This window comes from Elephas maximus, chromosome 3, assembly GCF_024166365.1.
Source record: "Elephas maximus indicus isolate mEleMax1 chromosome 3, mEleMax1 primary haplotype, whole genome shotgun sequence".
NCBI classification, from domain to species: Eukaryota; Metazoa; Chordata; class Mammalia; order Proboscidea; family Elephantidae; genus Elephas; species Elephas maximus.
In genome coordinates, this window is record NC_064821.1 from 155,890,698 (window position 1) to 155,903,173 (window position 12,476).

At 45.2% G+C, this 12,476-nt stretch overlaps 1 non-coding gene and 1 pseudogene across 1 annotated transcript; both read left to right on the top strand.

The window, feature by feature from the left end:
- The first annotated feature begins 679 nt into the window (after nucleotides 1-679).
- On the top strand, nucleotides 680-753 carry TRNAN-GUU (transfer RNA asparagine (anticodon GUU)). Its single transcript has one exon. It is a non-coding gene; the product is annotated as a tRNA-Asn (tRNA).
- Nucleotides 754-3,235: 2,482 nt separating this feature from the next.
- LOC126071378 (uncharacterized) overlaps nucleotides 3,236-12,476 on the top strand; it is a 31,875-nt pseudogene continuing 22,634 nt past the window's right edge.

Here is a 12,476-nt window from a genome sequence, read left to right on the forward strand (position 1 = left end):
GCCAGACACTGCCGTGACTCGGATTCGAACCGAGGTTGCTGCGGCCACAACGCAGAGTACTAACCACTATACGATGAGGGCGCACCACAAACCTGTCAGCGCTCACTGGTCTTTAAACTTTATTGACATAAAAACTTTCACATTGTTTTGTTCTTGAACAGCCACAGGTGCTCTGCTTTTCTCTCACTTCTTGCCATCTCTCAGCTCCTCCCTCCCCATTGTGCTACAGGATAGAAACCTTTCTCTCTTCCCCAGCACCTGGCCCGAGTCTCTGCACCTGCCTCCTGAAGGTCTTGTTCTCGCCCACGCCTCCCTGCTTTCCTTCGCCCCTCTTCACCGCTCCCCTTTCCGCACTTACGGTGCGTGCGGGCGGGCGAAGGCGGAGCAGCAGTGTCTTGGACCCTACTGGGGTCAGGCAGGGGTTGCAGACCCGGGGTCTCCGGGGGTCGCAGGCACCTGAGGCGGAGGAGGAGCAAGGAGGGGCGAAGGCCATTCGGCTGCCCTCCTAGCTTCAGACTCACCCAACGCACTGATTTTAACGCGATCAACAACACCATTTGTCACCCCAACCTGCCGGATTTTCCGAGGGTTTGTGCGGGTCTTACTGCAGAAAGCCGCTGGCACCGTCCAGTGGTTCAAAGGCGTTCACTCCTTGTACAAACAGGTGGGGTTACCTGCGGTCTCTGTGGCGCAATTGGTTAGCGCGTTCGGCTGTTAACCGAAAGGCTGGTGGTTCGAGCCCACCCAGGGACGGTCCCCAGGTTTTGCACGTGTTAAGATATTCCCAGCGTTTCTGCTCCATAAATCTTACTAGGGAAAGGCAGAGAGAAATGGTAGTCTCCATTCTATCCTCTTTGCTTGGAAACTGAGAACTCGGAAATGACTGAAAGAATCATGGGAGTTGTTTTTGACTAAGAAGTCCCCCCCCCCCGTATTATTTATTTGCAGTGTTATTTATTTAAGCCCCGGTGGAGTAGTGGTTGGACTCCCTGGTGGCGTCATGGTTAAGTGCTAAGGCTGCTAAGAAAGAGTCTGCAGTTCGAATCCGCCAGGTTCGCCTTGGAAACTCTACGGGGCAGCTCTACTCTGCCCTATAGGGTCGCTATGAGTCGAAATGGACTTGACGGCCCTGGGATTTTGGTTTGGGTTGGTGTAGTGGTTAAGTGCTACGGCTGCTAACCAAAAGGTCAGCAGTTTGAATCCACCAGGTGCTCCTTGGAAACCCTGTGGGGCAGTTCTGTGTCCTATAGGTTCGCTATGAGTCCGAATCGACTCGACAGCAACGGGTTTGGTTTTAGCATTGTTTATTTAACCCTCGCCATATACTTTGGAAATTAAGTTGGTTCTATGGTTTTATAATTACAAATAAAGTTGTAATCACCATTAGTTATATACCTATCTGTTTATAATCCCTCGTTCTGTTTCTTTAGCAACCCTCACTAAGACTCCCACTAATTTGAGAAATCCCAGGTCAATGGCAGTGGTTCCCACTATGCTTCATAAAGTCGCCACCACAGAATGCTTTGAGGATGCAAGAACAGGTCCCTTAAATGTATTTCTCACATACTTGTTAAAGATAATGTCTTCCTGACCGTACCTGGGGCTGTAGATGTGGGTGAATGAACATGTCTTACGTGATAAATTTCCTGTAGCTTTCTAATCCCCCTAAGGCTTTCAGTATTTTCCTCTACAATAAATGCATCAAAGACGCTCTGGCATTTCAAGTTCATTTACTGTAGGCCACCTTTGGGTGCAAGTTTTCAGTCAACTGCTTCAAGTGAACAATTTAGAATTGCTGGCAGCTGCTCAAAACACACTGGCTCCAGAATTTCTATCTAGTGCACCTATGTCAATATGTAAACCTAGCCGTATCCAACATTATGTTCCTTCCGCCCTGCTTCTACCCCCTTAGGATCCATTTCCATAGATACACCCTAGGATTTAGGTTTATATAAAGTGGCATAAATCTTGCAGTACTTCTGGTTATATTGCACCTTCCTATGGGTCATCACAGCTTGTGCATTTCCCTCTGGGACTTTCTGGGACTCGAGTCTGATTCTAGATCTAAAACAATGAGAAAAAGTAGCAATCCGTTTTGAGAAGTAAAGACCAACTGTTTCCGCCCGGTTTGGAACCCGGGACCTTTAGCGTGTGAGGCAAAGGTGATAACCACTACACAACAGAAACATCAGGGAAAACTTTATGCTGCTCTTCTTTAACTTTTGTGGCTTTCAGTGAACGAAATTCAATTCCAGTTCGAAATTCCACTGCCAGCAGCAAAGTCCTGGAAAGGGCCTCAATAAGCACCAAGCGAACCAAGGCTCACTGCATTTGCCTTGACTGGTCATTTCTCTCAAGGCTTAGCTTTAATGCCTCTTTGTTATCTCTTTCTCTTGTTCCTGCCACTTCCGTTTGCTTTTGGTGTGAGAACTCAAAGCAAACGTGTGGGGCCCCACTGTCCTTGTTTCGAGGGTAGGCGAGGAACCCTAAGCCAGGGAATATCGGGAGGCTCAGTCCCCTTTGCCCAAAGGGGTCGCTCGGTGCTTCCTGGGGCCCTTTTCTTTTTCAGCGTCAGCCTGTGGAGAAGGTTCAGGTGATCGAAGAGAACAAAGAGAACCTTTAGAACTCTCAGGAACTAAAACTAACAAAAAGCATGTCTCGTTTGGTGCCCCGCCTCCCAAGAACCAGATGAGAATTGTGTCCTGGTCTGCCATCTGATTTAGAGCAGAGAAATGGGGTCTGGCCCAAGATGCTGAGTAATTAGAAGTCTTCTTGCAATGTTTTTTTTTTTTTTTCCCCCTTCTTCTCCTTACAAGGCTATTGGCGAACACTTGTCTATCCGCAAAAGAAAACCTGTTTCCGCCCGGTTTCTAAACAGGGACCTTTCGCGCATAAGGCGAAGGTGATAAGCGCTGCACTACTGGAACCGGGTGAGTGAGCTAACCTAAGAATTTGTCCATGAAAATTGTAGGACCTGCAGTTTTCAAGTACTTTGGCTTCCAGCACAGGAAATTCAACTACATTTGAAATTCGACTGCCAGCAGCAAAGTGCTGGAGAAAGCCCTCGGGAAAAGCACCAACAATCCCTCAGGCAAAGGGATCTGTGGCTTCAGTTAGGACATAATGTAGTTTTCTGCGCCTATCCGTTAAGCTAGGACTTGGACAGCTCATTAGAGTTTCCATTTTCAGAACTAAGCTCCTCTCGGGCTCTCCAGCTCCCCACAGCCCAGGAGCTATGAAGGCTCTCACCCCGAGGCTTCGGAGCAGCACCTCGGTGGCCCCTTTAATGGCGCTGGTTCCATGAAAAGATGTGCAATGTTATTCATCCCCCCACTTGCTGGTAGTTGCCATGCAGTTGGTTAGGACTCATGGCGACCACATGAGTGCAGTGCGGAACTGCCCCACAGGGTTTCAAGGCTGTAATTTGGTGCTGCAGTGGTTAAAGCGCTTGACTGCTAACTGAAAGGTCAGCAATTCGAATCCAGGAGCCACTGTGCGGGAGAAAGATGTGGCAGCTTGCTTCTGTAAAGATCACAGCCTTGGAAACCCTATGGGTCAGTTCTACTCTGTCCTATAGGGTCGCTATGAGTCAGAATCGACTGGATGGCAATGAAGCGCCTCTGCGTGGGTTTCAAACACAGACCTTTCAGTTAGTAGCCGAGTGCTCAACCATTTGGCAGAAAACTGGAAAACAAGCATTGCTGAGGATGTGGAAAATTGGAACCCGCACTCGTTGTTGAAGGGATTGTAAAATGGTACAGCCTCTGGAAATCCGTTTGGCAGTTCCTCAAGAGTTAACCATAGAATTCCCAAATGACCGAACACCTGCACTACTAGGTATAAAAAAATATGCCCCCCAAAATTGAAAGCAAGAATGCAAAGAGATATTTGTACACCAGTGTTCACTGTAGCATTATTCACATTATCCAAAAGGTGTAAACAACCCAAGTGTCCATCAGCAGATGAATGGATGAACAAAATGTGGCATATCCATATAATGAAATATTATTCAGCCATAAACAGGAAGTTGTGATACATGTTAAGACATGGAAGAACCTAGAAAAATTATGCTGTATGAAAGAAGCCAGATACAAAAGGACAAATATTATATGATCCCACTTACTTGGAATCTCTAAAATAGCAAATGCGTAGAGAACAACGTTTATTAGTGGTTACCAGGGGCGGGTGGGAGGGAAAAGGCAGGAAAGATTGCTTAAGGGGCACTGAATTTTTTAGGACATGGAAAATTTTGGAAACGGATAGTGGTGATGGTTCCGCAACATGGTGAACGTAATTACTGTCACTGAATTGTGCGCATAAAGTGGTTGAAATAGCAAGTGTTTTGTTATCTGTTTTATCACACAGGCACACACGCAAAATGATCCACACGTCCGGGCCACCCAGGAACACCAGAACCCTCCCTCCAGGCCCTACCCTGCACTTTCCCTGGAGCCTGACCTGCACTCTTTCCTCAGAAGCCCTTTTGCCTCAGCTCCTCCCCTCTGTCCCCTCTCTGACACTTGTGGAGTCTCTTGTTCTGTGCCACTCAATTTCAGTTCACTACTTTAATCACACCTTCATGTTTTAGCCGTACCTTAGCAAAGGCTGAAACATGCGTCTTAGGGCACTTGGCTCTTTGAAAATATCTAACAAGCAACACAGGCCAAGCCAGCCTTGAAGACCTGCATTGGATTCTTTACAGAGGCAGAGAAGAGCTGGCTACTGGAGAACCACAAACTCTCAGCGTGCGCCCCCGCATATCGCACACCTGGTTAGAGCCCAGTTCAAGAAATGGAAAAAAAGCGCTTTCTGAAGCTTGTCTGCAGACAGAACCCGAAGGGAGTTGGTTTCTTGACCCAGAGAGGCCAGTCGAGCAAGGGGTCTCAGGCATGTCCCCACCTTCCCAAGACAGGCCAGGAAAAGGCTGATTTTGAGGGACAGAGCCAAATAAAAGGGGCAAAGGCAGCCCAGCCCCAGGCCTTGCAATTAAGGGTCTCGAACCCTAAGTTCTGAGCGAGCGGAGGGCCACGCCTTAAACCGATCTCCCAGCTTTATCAGGAGAGTCCTTCGTCCAAATTCATAGCTCAGGAAAGGAAGGAACTGTATAGACCAAAGTCCACATTTGACGGACAAAAAACCAAAAGGTCTACTGCGGTTGAGTCTATTCAGACTCATAGGGAGCACAGTAGAACAGCCCCAAAGGGTTTCCAAAGACGGGCTGGTGGATTCCAACTACGGACTCCTTACATAGCAGCCTGAGCTCTCAACCACTGTACTACCATGGAGAACACGAAAATTCCCTAATAATTAGATGTGGAGTTTGAGGAAAAGACCTGCGCCAAGGAAAGCTCGCACTTTGTGCCTGAGCACATGGAAGGAAATCAACACAGATGGGAAAAAGGCAGGGGCAGCGGAATTTCGGGGGGAAATCCGGAGTTCAATAAGGGGTCCCGGGGTCCGGGTTCAAAGAGTTACTCATCCAGGCTGTCTCCGATTCTGTATCCATCTGAACCCTTTTTGATGTTGGAGTTCTTGGGCGCTCAAGCTCGGCCCTCTTCCCACCTTGGGCAACTCCTCCCTGCAGGCTCGTGCCCTCCGCTGGACCCCAGCCACCGTCTCTTCACACACTGCCGCCGCGCAAAGGCGCATCTCTACGTCAGGTCTGAAGTGCGGCGGCGAGGAAGAGCCAGTGGACCCCGAAACTTGCGGAGACCTGACAGCCCTCGGCGTGCTGCAGGCTGACTGGCGTTTTGGAGAAGACAAGGAGGAAAGGGCCTTGGGGGACGATCGCCGGAGGAGAGGGTAGGCGTCCTGGCTTCCCAGAGTTTGGTGAGAACAGATGTACTATCTGGAGGCGGGGATTACACCAGGCCAGGCAGGGCCTGGTGGTATAGTGGCTAGGATTCGGCGCTTTCACCGCCGCGGCCAGGGTTCAATTCCCGGTCAGGGCAAGTTGTTTTGCGCCCTCTCTCCTCCGCCTTGTTTGATGCAGAAGAGTCCCAGAATTGCCCAGGCTTGGAGAGGTGAGAGGAGATGAGCAACTGTTCAGTGGCTTGGGGCTTCCAACAGCTGTATCTTGCCCTTGGCCACCAGGAACCTTCACCGCTCCTGTGGTCCTCATCTTAGAAACCTAACCTTTCGCTTTCAGAATGTTCATCTCCAGAGAACAAAGTAGAACGTGGGACAAGAGCTCCAAATCTCCTTTTTCAAAACAATTGCAAACATAAAGTTGAAAGAGTAGTGACTTTATGCTTCACGCATTTACCAATGAACATTTTCCACATTAGCTTTGTCCATCTCTCCATATGTATGTATTTTCTACCCCGTTTCAAAGTAACTTGCAGATATCTCAGGATCCTTTGGTTACTCCTTTCCTTTGGCAATACCCCTCTAAACCAGCCTCTTGGGGACTTCTCCTCTTTATCCTCTCAAAGAGGTCCCTCTTGCTCCTTGAGCATAAACTCTCAGGTGTGACCTGGAGCCCCTCCAGAAATTACAAAGACTCCAATCACTGGGAAAATCTCAGGTGTTAAGAGATTCTGTCTCAGAAACCAGGGAAAAAGTCCAAATCCTCTGAGTAAAAATTAATTGTACACTCCACAGACATGTTCATTCGCCCCTACTTTTATCCCCTGGATAGGTCAGAAGACACTACCTTCAACAAGGCTGTGAGAAATAGATCCTACAGAACTGTTTTCACATCCTCAAAGAACTCTGTGGTGGTCATTTGATGAAAGACAGTGGGAACTGCTACCATGGAACTGGGATCATTGAAATGAATGGGGATGATGGGAAGATGGGATTGGAAGGGTCAAGTCACAACATTTAACCTTAAAGGACAAGGTGAGCTCAGTTACTACATTGAGTACAAAGCTGAAGCATTAATCAGAATGGTCTGTCCCTCAAAGCTCTTTGGCATTAACTCCTTGGTTGGTGTCTCTAGAAATGCAATAGATGGGCAACCTATTAAAGTCTTACTTGATTTGCATAAGCAGAAACACACTAAGTCTGGTGAACATAGTCTGACTTGAATCACAGCAATAGACAGTCACAGACCCTCAACAAATTCAGAAGCACAGAGCTCTTTGAATGAAAGAGAGGTAGATCCCCTCAAGGAAGAACCTGTTTATACAGTCAAAAATCAATTCTCTTAGGGTTTTACCTAAATGGCATATTCCCACCAAAGTTATCTGAGTAGGATGAGCTCTTAGTAAATATTATTTTATAGCAGAATATTTGGAATTTATACCATAATAGTATAAGTACTTAGGTGTGTTATTAGTTCATTTTCATAAGCAAAAAATATTTTAGAAGGGTTGTCATCAGGGTTGATCATCAGTGAAACTAGAGTGAGGCAAGTTTAGAATGTGAACATCTATTTGACTTTGACTATCATGAGATTTACCTTTCCTAGGAAGGAAAAGTATATTAATGTGTATTGAAACAGGACTTAACATTTTTAGAGAAATAGATAAAATTATTTAAAGGTTGTTTTAGTTACCAACTGGGAAAATTCTTAAGGTAATCACTGGGTTGGTAATGTGTGGTGGTTAAGGTTGTGTGTCAACTTGGCTGGGCCATGAATCTCAGTGGTTTGGCATTCATGTAATGATGTAATCTGGCAGTTATATAGTGATGTAGTCATCCTGCATGATGTGATCTGACATGATAAGCCAATCAGTGGTAAGGGGATTTTCTTCAGAGGTGTGGCCTGCATCCAATATATGTATAGATGTTTTGCCAAACCTTGCTTGCTTGCTCCGGATCCTGCATCTAGCTGGTCATCGTCTGACGTCCAGTTCTTGGGACTTTAGCTAGAAGCCTGCCACCTTACCTGCCAATCTTGGGTTCATAACCCCTTGCAGGTACATGAGATGGGAGAAGCCTCCAGCCTGATGTCTGACCCATGGACTTGGAACTTGGTATCCCGGACAACCATGTGAGCAATTTCCTTGAGATAAATTTCTCTCTTTATACCCATATATAGCTATATATGTATATATATATATACACACACACAGTTATGTATGCATACACTCACACACACACACCCATACACATGCTTCGCTGGTTTTGCTTCTCTTGAGTATCCGGCCTAAGACATTTGGTGCTGAGAGTGGCTCCAGGGGAACAGAATCATAAGGATGAGTTTTCTAAACTGGTTCTCAAGTCTGACTAGTCCTAAAAGTGCTGATGACTCTACCTCCAGTAGTAAAGAGGGTGCTGCTAATCCATGGCATGAGGTGGTAATTTTAATATGCCAAATATCAACAGAAAGAGATCATGTATTGGTGAGAAGCGAGGCTCTGGGTGATCACACGTTTCAAAATTTTCCACAGTTTTGTCAGAATGAGAAGTACGGAAGCTGGTTGGTTGGTCCTCCTTTCATTAGACGAAGTGATAAGAGAGAGGAGCTCAGGGCTTCAGAGTTACAGTTCAAAAAAAAGCGCCATATAAAACACCTCAAAGTTGCAACTTGTGCCCTGAAACAAAGCCTTATTTCTTGTAGTAACAGAGCTGATATTGCCAAAAATCTAACACAGAATCTTATTGTAAGAGTGGCTGAATTACAATGCCAATGAATTCCCAACTTTGAATGGTGTCTGAAGTTAAAGTGAGGGCATTGATTGAGAAGAAATGGGACCCTATAGGACAGGACAGATGTGGCGCATAAAGTTTCCAGGAGTGCCTGGTGGATTTAAACTGTGGGCCTGTTTTGTGAGGAGACTTAGCAATTCAGCACTATACCAGCACACTTTGCATATTAGGTATGGGAGATAGGAAATAACATCGAAGATAGGTTTTTTTTCCCCCTTAATTGTGAAATATAAGAAAAGTGTACAGGTTTCCGCTTTGAGCCACATTGGTGTTAGAGAAAATGGTATTTACTGTTCTACCTTAAACCACTAGAAGACAAGACAAAATATGTGAAATAGCTCTTTGGAGGCACTGTACCACAGAAAGTATATGACAGAGCTCAGACTAAGGCAGTAACAGTGTGTGTTTCCACCAGGCTGAATGGAAAGAGAATCTAACACATGTGGCAGGAATGAGAGTCTTCAGAAGGGTAATGCCTCAATACCCAGTCCACATTAGCCTAGAATGTTCTGAACTAGCCCCAACAAAGCTTAAAAGCAAGCCTGGAAAGAATGAAATTGTTTGCACGTCACTTCACGGCATCCCAGAGCAAAGGCCTAAAATATTTAAAGGAGTATATGAAGAAAAACCTTTTAGTAACCCTGATGTAGGAAAACAGGATCCATAAGCATGAGAAAAATCAATTAACAGAAGTAACAGATGACAGAATCAGTAGACAAGATATTAAAACAGCTATTATAAACACACTGTATAGGTTCAGAAAAATGGAGGAAAGCATGAGCTTCATGAGGAGAGAAATAAAAAATAGAGATTCAAATAAGTCCTGTTGGACTTCCTGGCAGCCTTTGTGACAGACTCCATCTTGATTCCAGCAAGCTCTGTGAGGAAGTCCATCTTGAATTCTAACTTCCTGTGCATTTGATTTTCATAATCCCTCCCCTTCTCCTGGAAATCTTAGCCCATCTAATGAATAAAGATAATGCCTTCTCCCCTCCCCCCAAAAACTTTTATAAGCCCCAGGGAATCCTTTTTTCATTGAGAGACTGGAGGCTAAAAATCCCTCTCCCTCTCTCCTTCCGGAGCCTTTTACTTTCTTTCTGTCCCTAATAAACCTTTGCTCGTGTGGAACCTCTGAGCCTCTCCTGGTCATTCCTGGTCACGCAGGGCTTAGTCCTGAGCTGGGAAGCCTTGCCCTCTAACAATTTCTACAGATGACACAAACCCCGGAACCTTTAATGAGTGATACATATGATTACATCAACATTTCAATTCAAAAACAAACGACAAACTTTAAAAACATTCTACATAACAACGAAATTATTTTTCTTTTCATTGTTGCTGTTGTTAGGTGCCACTGAGTCGGTTCTGACTCATAGCAACCCTACTTAAAACAGAATGAAACACTGCCCGGTTCTGTGCCATCTTCACAATCGTTATGCTGGTGCCCATTGTTGTAGCCACTGTGTTAATCTGTCCTGTTGAGGGTCTTCCTCTTTTTTGGTGACCTTTTTTTAGTATGTATTTTTATCAAAGTAATATATGCCCAAAAGTTTGTTATGAAAAACTGTAGTCCCCTGATCCCTTTCTACATTTCCTGTTCTCCAGAGAAAACCACTTTCAACCCATATAACCAATTATCTGGCTATTTCTCTCTTTAAAGAAACATTGTTATGCCTTGATTTTCCAGTCTACCCCCTGCAGACAACCTGCAAGGTGAAAAAAGGAGTGCATCTGAGTTGGTGCCTGCATCAACTGCTAGTCAACACCAAGGGAGCCAACAAGGTGCTTCACTTGACTTCCACTCAGTTGCCAACCAATTTAATCCACCTCACCCCTCCACACTGTGAAAGGAAACTTTGCAAGAACAAATGCCAGGCAAGCTGCTTTGAGGTTTATCGGTGGAACCGGGTTTGGGTTTTCGGGTGGGTCAGGAAGGGATGGGATCGCTCCTGAGTGAGGAGCGTGGTGGTCCACACCCAGCAACTGAAACTGCTGCCGTGAACACCCAGTTCCTCTGCCTTCCCCTCCCTACTTTCTCATTTTTTTTTCTTTCCTATTCTCCCCTTTGTTTTTTCCTGTCTCTTCTCCTTCCTCAGCTATTTTCTGAGGGTTTCTGGAATCTCAGTTTCTGAGGAGGAGAGAAGAGGACGAAGGGACAAGTTGCAAGGCTTAAAACACCACGGGGAGCAAGAGGGAGATCCGGAGCAGTTCAGTGCTCTGGGGAGCCTGGGGCTCCCCACCTGCTTCTTCCAGTCTGAAACCTTTCTGACTCCTAAATGACCATCAGGAGGGGGACACGGAAGAGGGTGTCACAAGTTTCATTCACTGAAGAGTTAAAAAAAATTTTAATTAAACACTCTGTATTCAGAGTCCAGAGTGCTCATCATTACACCATGGAACCCTGTCAGAAGTTGATGACTGCATCCCAACACCAGGCCTGATTTCCATTGCTGTCTAGTGGATTTTGACTCCTACCTATGAGTATCGCAGTGAAAACCCAGACCCAATAACACTACTGTCAAGTTGATTCTAACTGATACATATGACTATCTCAAAAAAAAACAAAAACATCAAATCCGTTGCCATCAAGTTGATTACAACTCATCTCAATAACCCAGACCCAGTGCCGTCGAGTCGATTCCGACTCATAGCACCTTATAGGACAGAGTAGAACTGCCCATAGAGTTTCCAAGGATCTACTAATTTAGCATCCATAGTTTCCACAGACTAATCTCAAGGCAGTCCTCTGTCAGACAGAACTTGAGTACGGTTGACCTGTGTGAGTGGGCTCAGAGGTCTTGCTTTCTCTCTGCCTCTCTCCTTTTATTGACTTCCATCATTTCATTCAGAGCCCTGGTGGCCCAGTGCATAAGAGTTTGGCTGGTAACTGAAAAGGCTGGAAGTTTGAATTCAACAGTCGCTCCTTGGAAACCTTACGGGAGCAGTTCTACTCTGTAATATAGGGTCACTTTCAGCTGGATGGATCGCAAAAAATCATTCACAACTCAGGAAATGAGGTAAAATTCACTTTGAGTTTAGGGCAATAGCACAGCTCTTTAAGTCTCCATCATAAACCACAAACTCTGCCTCATTTGCCAGAGTTTCCTGTCCCAAGGTGAAATTTCTGCAAACAATAGTGTTATTTCCTTTTCTCTGCCTTCATCCATTACTCATTGCCCAGGGAGGGCAGATGATTGTCAGGGCAGGACTTGGGACTTTGTGTGTCCCTTGGGCAAACAGCTCCCATTACACTCCAAAGCCACCACAGCTTCCTATGTAGAGTATAGAAAGGTGTGTCAGCAGTGGTTTATCTGGAAGTGGGTTCAGGAGGCAGGATAACTTTCATTTTCTTCTTTATACACTTCTTTTTTTTTGTAAGTTTTCTTACAACAAGCATCTATTTGTCAGATTTACAATAAAACAATTAATAATGCTTAACATTTACACACTTAGACAAACCGGACTAACCTCATCTGCTGTGACTCAAAATTGATCACATGCTCTTGAGGCTGTAAAGATAGATGTCCGACACTTATACAGCCACAGTTTGTTTTCTAAGAGCTTGGCCTCGTCCATCACATTGCAATTTCTCAATATGTCATTCATTGATTTTTCAGATGTTTTCTAAAATGTAGTGTAAAGAATTTAACTTTATCCAAGGAATTTCATCTTTGTCCTTGGTTTCTAATAGATAACTCTAAACCAAAAACCAAAACAAAACAGCAAACTATTGCTGTCAAGTCAATTCCAACTCATACATATATTTATGTAGTACAGGGCAGACCTACCCAATAGATTTTCTGAGGATGTAAGTCCTTAGGGAAGCACATTGACACAACTTTCTCCAGTAGAGTGCTAGTGGATTGAAACCACTGACC